Source organism: Calidris pugnax, unplaced genomic scaffold, assembly GCF_001431845.1.
Source record: "Calidris pugnax isolate Ruff unplaced genomic scaffold, ASM143184v1 scaffold1, whole genome shotgun sequence".
Lineage (NCBI taxonomy): Eukaryota > Metazoa > Chordata > Aves > Charadriiformes > Scolopacidae > Calidris > Calidris pugnax.
In genome coordinates, this window is record NW_015090800.1 from 1804063 (window position 1) to 1813272 (window position 9210).

Genomic DNA, 9210 nt, shown 5'->3' on the forward strand with positions numbered 1-9210 from the left:
TTTAGAAAGGCCTGCAGTGACAGGACGAGGGGCAATGGCTTCAAGCTGGAGGGGAGCAGATTTAGACTGGAGATGAGGAGAGGGTTCTTCACTGTGAGGGTGGTGGAGCACTGGAACAGGTTGCCCAGGGAGGTGGTTGAGGCCCCTTCCCTGGAGATATTCAAGGGGAGGCTCGACGAGGCCCTGGGCAACCTGGTCTAGTTGGGGGTGTCCCTGCTGACTGTGGGGAGGTCGGACTAGATGACCCTTGGAGGTCCCTTCCGGCCTGGGCAATTCTATGATTCTATGATTCTATGATTCTGCTAAGCTGGACAATATGACATTTCATGGGCTTTGTGGGACAGCATCCTCGCTCACCAAACTGCTGGTGTTTGATAAGGTTTTTCTCACGACTGACACTTCTGAGCCCAGCTGTTTCACTGAAATAAAGTTTCAAATCTCATCTGAGATGCTGAAAGGTTTCCTCTTAACATACTGCCCATGCATATTAATATCCTCCAGAAGGGCTTGAAAGCTTCTATCATTTTCCCAGCTACACCTAGTGGTCTGATAAGAGGTCTGACCTCCACCTTGTCTTTCTGCAGCTTCCTGAAGGTATTCATCCCCAGAACATGACAGGGAGCTAAGGCAGAATTAGGCAAGAGTGTTTCTTCTCTTATCTGTAAGCTGTGGTACAGATACACTACTTCAATCTTTAAATGAGCAAGGTCACTTGCTGGAAAGACTCCATGGTTGGATTCACCTGGCCCAACACAGAGGTCTGCTTCTAGATTCTCATCTCAGCCAGATGCCTTTCTACCCAACAATTTACCTCATCAAGGTGATGCTTCAAATAACGTAGATGAATCGCTCTCCAAAAGGCATTAAAGTCTCTACCAACTATAAAGATAATTAGGGTTGGTGTTCTTTAAAGTTAGGTGAGATGAATCATGTTCCAAATATGGCCTCTTGGGGCTCTTTGATAGCTATTTTGCCCTTCATCTTCAGCCCTACGGAGCCCATCTGTCCTACTTTACAAAGTCAATTGAGTCCCTATGGTTAGACAATTAACATCTAACTTGAGCTGACCATTGGGTCATTTAATGCTAAATTTATTCCATATGATTGATCAGGATGCTGGATTATATTTGATCCCTGCTGAACTTCATGGAACACCCTGAAATCCAGCTGTCTCATGTTAAATTAATGGATGAACTGGAAACGAAGCCGAGGATAAGTTAGCTGAGTACTGCCAGAGACTGCATCTAAGCCAGCTCATTAAAAGCTAACTAGCAAATCTTGATGCTTCACTGCAGCTGTATTTTAAGTGCTTGCCTATGGTAACTCCAAAAGCCTAAAGTGGACCAGAAAGTTAAATCAGGTCTCCTGACTCCCAGTTAGTTAGTTAGTGATGCAACTAATCAGCCCTTTTCTGACTTGGAAAATAGATTTAAACCATTTGTATGTGAGCAAACATACCAGCTCACTTTGTGACTTATTCTGCTACAAATTACCAGCCATATGGAACGAACCAAGCTCATCCCTTGCAAATGGACAGCACAAAATCTCTGCATCGCTTATGCCTTGATTTGCCACGGAATGTCCTCCTCTTTGCAACTGGAGGACTTTGCACCAAATGGCTCTGGGCCTAAAATACTTCATTAAACAGGAAGTTTAACCAAACAACAACGTTGCCCGGTGAGCTATTTCCTTTAGGCCACTGATGTGACGCCGCAGTCACACCAGTTTCTCATCACATCTCCAGCTATTACAGCACTACAGCATCCAAAGAACCATATGAGAAGCCCAGAAGTATGCACGTTGCTGATGGATGAGGTGGCTGCTGCTATAGGGGGCAGAATGTGGGGCCAGCTGCCTCCCATCCCCACTGCCACCACCCCGAGCTGCCTCCCAGCCCCACTGCCACCACCCCGGCACGATGCCGCCGGACATCCCTCTCCCTTCTCCTCCTCTCTGTTTATTGCTATAGTGCAATAAACATTGTGGGGTGCAAACGCCTTTCCCCCATGCAGAACACTAGTCTGGGTCTCTGTGTCATATTCTGAGACTTTTTTTCATGAATCTTAGGGGAAGAAAACGCATCTTGAAACTTTACTTCCTCTTTCACATATGGCTGATATTTACTGACGGGTTCAAAAGTTGTTAGTGGGAAAATGTACCGACAGGGCAGTCCAGGAAAGGTTCAGTGGGTATCTAAGCTGGAATCTAGACTGAATCATTATTTTACACTTTTTTTTCACCTCTAGGCTGAATCATTATTTTATACTTTTTTTTTTTCACCCCTTACACAGTTAAATCGGTAAAATATAAGAGAAATTCCTTCATAGTTTCTTCCACATAAGGTATCGCCAGGGTAGCATCTTTCACTTTGCAACAAGATGGCTGCATGCAAAAACCCTAATTTAAAGACAATCCTCATCTAAAATAATAGATTATTAGAAATGTGACTTGTTGGCATACAGCTAGGCCCCATTCTTCAAATTCTCTGCATGAGAATGCCCTCGGAGTGCGCTCTCCTGCTTACAAACGCCGAGTCACATAGGTAAAGCTACTTGTGCATAAGGGTTCTTATGATTGCTGGGCTGATCTAAATGGCTGCACAATTATATGATTAAATACAACAACATTTTTTACTAACTACATATAATTTTGGCTGTCACTCAGAAGGCAATCGCATTAGATGATTCAATAAATGGCTGAGGTAGTCTGGGATCTATCCTCTGCGGACCCGAGGGAATACTGCAAGCTAAATCACATAACTTCTCTTAGCCACAAATGGGAAAGTTTTACAAAGGAACTAATCTATACTTTCAGCAGCAGAGGGTATGTAACACCCCGGTTACTAAGACATGGAACAGGTTTAGCACAGCTTATTATCATGCTCTGATCTATTTTTAACATAATGCAGTGATACCTGCCTGGGGAAAATGGGGGTGTGGGAGAAATGCCCCTCTCTCTTCTCTTCCCTTATGCACACACAAATGCACACGTGATAAAAACCTGTACTAAGATATTCAAATACAGATACACCCAAATGGAGGTCAAAAGGGCGACAAAGATGGTGAGGGGTCCCTACGGAGCCCATCTGTCCTACTTCACAAAGTCAATTGAGTCCCTATGGTTAGACAATTAACATCTAACTTGAGCTGACCATTGGGTCATTTAATGCTAAATTTATTCCATATGATTGATCAGGATGCTGGATTACATTTGATCCCTGCTGAACTTCATGGAACACCCTGAAATCCAGCTGTCTCATGTTAAATTAATGGATGAACTGGAAACGAAGCCGAGGATAAGTTAGCTGAGTACTGCCACAGACTGCATCTAAGCCAGCTCATTAAAAGCTAACTAGCAAATCTTGATGCTTCACTGCAGCCTGCAGCACAGCTGTATTTTAAGTGCTTGCCTATGGTAACTCCAAAAGCCTAAGGTGGACCAGAAAGTTAAATCAGGTCTCCTGACTCCCAAGTTAGTGATGCAACTAATCAGCCGTTTTCTGACTTGGAAAATAGATTTAAACAATTTGTATGTGAGCAAACATACCAGCTCACTTTGTGACTTATTCTGCTACAAATTACCAGCCATATGGAACGAACCAAGCTCATCCCTTGCAAATGGACAGCACAAAATCTCTGCATCACTTATGCCTTGACTTGCCATCGAATGTCCTCCTCTTTGCAACCAGAGGACTTTGCACCAAATGGCTCTAGGCTTAAAATACTTCATTAAACAGGAAGTTTAACCAAACAACAACGTTGCCCAGTGAGCTATTTCCTTAAGGCCACTGATGTGACGCCGCAGTCACACCAGTTTCTCATCACATCTCCAGCTATTAGAGCACTCCAGTATCCAAAGAACGTTGCTGATGGATGAGGTGGCTGCTGCTACAGGGGGCAGAATGTGGGGCCAGCTGCCTCCCATCCCCACTGCCACCACCCCGAGCTGCCTCCCAGCCCCACTGCCACCACCCCGAGCTGCCTCCCAGCCCCACTGCCACCACCCCGGCACGATGCCGCCGGACATCCCTCTCCCTTCTCCTCCTCTCTGTTTATTGCTATAGTGCAATAAACATTGTGGGGTGCAAACGCCTTTCCCCCATGCAGAACACTAGTCTGGGTCTCTGTGTCATATTCTGAGACTTTTTTTCATGAATCTTAGGGGAAGAAAACGCATCTTGAAACTTTACTTCCTCTTTCACATATGGCTGATATTTACTGACGGGTTCAAAAGTTGTTAGTGGGAAAATGTACCGACAGGGCAGTCCAGGAAAGGTTCAGTGGGTATCTAAGCTGGAATCTAGACTGAATCATTATTTTACACTTTTTTTTCACCTCTAGGCTGAATCATTATTTTATACTTTTTTTTTTTCACCCCTTACACAGTTAAATCGGTAAAATATAAGAGAAATTCCTTCATAGTTTCTTCCACATAAGGTATCGCCAGGGTAGCATCTTTCACTTTGCAACAAGATGGCTGCATGCAAAAACCCTAATTTAAAGACAATCCTCATCTAAAATAATAGATTATTAGAAATGTGACTTGTTGGCATACAGCTAGGCCCCATTCTTCAAATTCTCTGCATGAGAATGCCCTCGGAGTGCGCTCTCCTGCTTACAAACGCCGAGTCACATAGGTAAAGCTACTTGTGCATAAGGGTTCTTATGATTGCTGGGCTGATCTAAATGGCTGCACAATTATATGATTAAATACAACAACATTTTTTACTAACTACATATAATTTTGGCTGTCACTCAGAAGGCAATCGCATTAGATGATTCAATAAATGGCTGAGGTAGTCTGGGATCTATCCTCTGCGGACCCGAGGGAATACTGCAAGCTAAATCACATAACTTCTCTTAGCCACAAATGGGAAAGTTTTACAAAGGAACTAATCTATACTTTCAGCAGCAGAGGGTATGTAACACCCCGGTTACTAAGACATGGAACAGGTTTAGCACAGCTTATTATCATGCTCTGATCTATTTTTAACATAATGCAGTGATACCTGCCTGGGGAAAATGGGGGTGTGGGAGAAATGCCCCTCTCTCTTCTCTTCCCTTATGCACACACAAATGCACACGTGATAAAAACCTGTACTAAGATATTCAAATACAGATACACCCAAATGGAGGTCAAAAGGGCGACAAAGATGGTGAGGGGTCTGGAGAATAAGTCTTATGAGGAGAGGCTGAGGGAGCTGGGGGTGTTCAGCCTGGAGAAGAGGAGACTGAGGGGAGACCTTATTGCTCTCTACAACTCCCTGAAAGGAGGGTGTAGAGAGATGGGGGTCGGTCTCTTCTCCCAAGTCACAGGTGACAGGACGAGAGGAAATGGCCTCAAGTTGCGCCAGGGGAGGTTCAGGCTGGATATTAGGAAAACTTTTTTCCCTGAAAGGGTTCTCAGCCATTGGAATGGGCTGCCCAGGGAGGTGGTTGAGGCCCCATCCCTGGAGGTGTTCAAAAGACGGGTTGATGTAGTGCTGGGAGGTATGGTTTAGTGATGATGCTTTTTGTTTGTTGTGTGGGTGTCTATTTTTGTCAGTTAGGTTGATGGTTGGACAAGATGATCTTTAAGGTCCCTTCCAACCTAGAAGATTCTGTGATTCTGTGATAATAGGGCAATATACACACTTTAAATACGTATACTAGTGCTTCTCAGGCACAAACCACAGGATGAATAGACAACACAGAACAGAAATCCTGCATTTCCACTTTGGCCACAGAGTATGTCCACCTGCACGCAGAGCTGATCTAAGAGAAGTCCTGAGATTGTTCCTAAGAGGACACCATAGCCAGCAATACTCTCCCCTGCTATTAACCAGTGTTTTTTCCTCCCTATTACCCATGTGAAAGAATTTGCTTTGCACCACATTTGTTTAGTCACTGATTGTTTCCTCGGAGAACATTTGGGCCAAAATTACCGTCCAGGTAACACAGACACATTCCACGTGGGCCCTGTTGAGAACCACATGAAAACTGATCTAAGTTTGAAGGAGCAGGTTAGAAATTAGACGCAGTCCAGCCCAATCTCAGCTTTACTCTTTTCAGTAGGTCTGTGCTCAAAAGACGGGGAAGGCACCTAATAAATAAAGCACTTGCCTTATTGGTTCCGCACCACTTTTCCGACGTTGCCATTTCTCCAGATCCACATTGCTACCAGGTACCTGAGGAAGGAACATGCACAAAGCCTTTAGTCCAAACCCTCCTTTTCCCCAGTTATCTCCCTTCCTTTACCCACCTCAGTAGAAGAAATGCAAGCCTTTGTTTTTAATTCGACTAAACTCGGGGTCAAATCCTGCTTGCTGTTCTTCTGGAACAAACCCAGGATGACTCCAGATTTACAGTGCTACAAGTAAGAACTAAATTATGCCCTGAAAATTCATTTAAAAAAATCTTTCAGACACCTAAACAGATGGCTAAATCAAGCACAGATTCTCAGGTCAACCTCTACCAGAAGGAATCTCTCATCTGACTTACGGTAGGAGTAAGATGCTATGATAGCAGCTAACAATAGAAAGGGAGATACAGTAAGGGAGGGGAATATTTTTCCTTACCAAACTCACTTGATTTAATACAAGGCATGCAAAATTAATGATGGCTTTGAGTGATACCTGTATGTTTTATAGGTTTATAAATTGGTTGTAGTAAAGTCTTATACATCCTATATCACTAGGTATTGTTTCAGCCTATTACAGGAGATATCTATCTAGAGTTGACTGAATTGTATTAATCTGATCCTAGTTTAATGATGCCTTAACATTTTTATGGGAGAATTTAATGTTTGCAATATCCATGTTCCTTATTTGAAAGTGTGACTTATAGGTTCTCATCTTCCTTAAATTATGAAATCCTTCAGCTAATAAAGGGAAATGATTATGGTTTGCAAAAAAGGCAAAGTCATTTAACAATCCATATAACTGTCTATTGTAGGTCTTTGCATAATAATTGTAATTTAGCTATTAGGAGTTCTAAAGACAGTTATCAGTCATATGCCGCAATTCTGAGGAATAAGGGAAAACTCAAATTATTTAAGGGCTTTGTACTTTCCAAAGGGCGAAAAAAAATACAGAAGAAATCAATAACACTTTTAGCAATGAAAAAAAGTGTTACACTGAAATAACCAGTTATCGATGGCAATTTTTCTAACTATCCAATATTAAAATTTTCAGCTTTCCCCCATTTCACTGTCACAAAATGATCTTCATTTTATACAGATACTTCTGTAACCAAGGAAAGCCAAGTTAGGAATTGAACTTGCAATTCTTGATGCCCAAGATTTCCCACTTCCACCCTAGGTATATGAAAAGAGGTCATCAAAGAAATCAGACAGGCTGTAAACCTGGAAACTATTTCTTTTTCCATTCAAAATGACTACATAAAGTTGACTTCATATCTAGGGCCTATCACGACTATTTCCTTCACTGATGAGGAAACTGCACACTTGAACCAGCCTGGCTGACTGTATGTGCTTTCGTATGAACTTCTGGTACTAGGGTCAAGCCTCTGCAGGGGTAAGATTCTCTTTTAAGATCCCAGTCCTTCCTCCAACTCCCAGCTGCCCTCAATAAGAGCTGTGCAGGGGAGGTGGACATCTGGCTGAGGAGGCCCTCCTCACCTCAGTCCCTATGAAGATTATGTAGCAAGGTTCCCTAGAAGACATTTCCAGGCACATAAAGGATAAGTACATGACTAGAAACAGGTATTTCCCAAAGAAAAAAATGTTCCTCACCAACCTGATCACCTTCTATGATGAAACTATTGTCTATGTGGATGCAGGCAGAGTAATTTACGTTGAATTTCACAAGGTTTTTGACGCGGTCAAAAGCATGTTGGAGAGATGGACTAGACAGAAGGACTATGGAAAACTGGCTGGATGGTCAGGCTCAAAGGATAGTGGTTCAGAGTCTAACTGGTCCTGGTTTCTACAGGCATTTTTCACAGGCTGATACAGCCCCAGCAACAGGAGAGAAACCACCCTCAGCAAGTTTCTGAATGACACCAAGTAGGGGGCAATGGTTGAGACCCTGCAAGGCTGCCATTAAGAGAGACCCCCCCCAGGAAAGAGGTAGAGACAACCTGGAGGACTGAGCTAACAAGAAGCCTCATGAAGTTCAGCAAAACAAACGTGAAGTCCCACATCTGGGATGCAATAGCTCCATATAACAGTATGGGCTGGGCAATGAGCAGGTGAGAGAGCAGCTCTCCAGAAAAGGAGTTGGTGGTCCTAGTGGAGAAATTGGACACGAGTCACCACTGTGCTCTTGTCACCATGAAGGCCAACTGCCTCCTGGACTATGTTAGTAAGAACACAGTCAGCAGACCAAGGAGAGAGCAGATGGTACTTGTGTGGGTGCTTCTGGAAGACTCTGCAGCTTCCAGCCCTCCAGTGCAAGAGCAACAGCCTGGAGTTAGTTCGACACAGGGCTATAAAGATGCTTAAGGGGTTAAAGCACATGATGTGCAAGCAGAGGCTGAGGGAAACAGGTTTATGGGGAAGAGGAGGTTAAGGTGGGATTTAATTGCCCATTTCACCTACCTTCTTGGGGGCTATAGAGAAGACAAACCCCACCTTTTCTCAGAGGTGCACAGCAAAAGGACATGAATCAATATAAGCAGCTGTAAGGGAAATTCCAACTGGATATAAGGAAATCAATTAACAGTGCAAGTGGCTAAGTCTCAAAGCAAGTTTCCCAGGAAGGTTCTGGAACCTCTGCCCTTGGAGAAGTTCAAAACCTGATTGCAAAATGCTCTGAGCAACTTGATCTAACTTAGCCTTGATTGGAGCAGCGATTGGACTAGACGACTTCCAGCTATCCTGTCCAACCATATGATCCTGTCACATACATCCTTCCTTTGCTCACCTCTCAGAGCTGCAGTGGATATAGAATAGCTTCTAAGCTCCAAGCCAGTGGGACATTTCTGCCTATCTAAAATAAAGCCAGTGAGCTAGAAAGAAGTTTTCTTTGGACCACCTGGTTGGACAACACTGACAATCACTGTCGAGTCCTTAAGAATAGTCATGGAGACGTGCCTGGTCATACGACACCTAAAAACTTCCTCCTCTTCCTTGCAGTATCTTATTGCAAAGCTATTATAAAGAACTTCAATGTACTCTTAATGAAAGCTAAGACGACCAGCTGAAAATTATCTAAAAGGGTATGTCTTGGCCTCAAGTTGCGCCAGGGGAGGTTCAGGCTGGATATTAGGA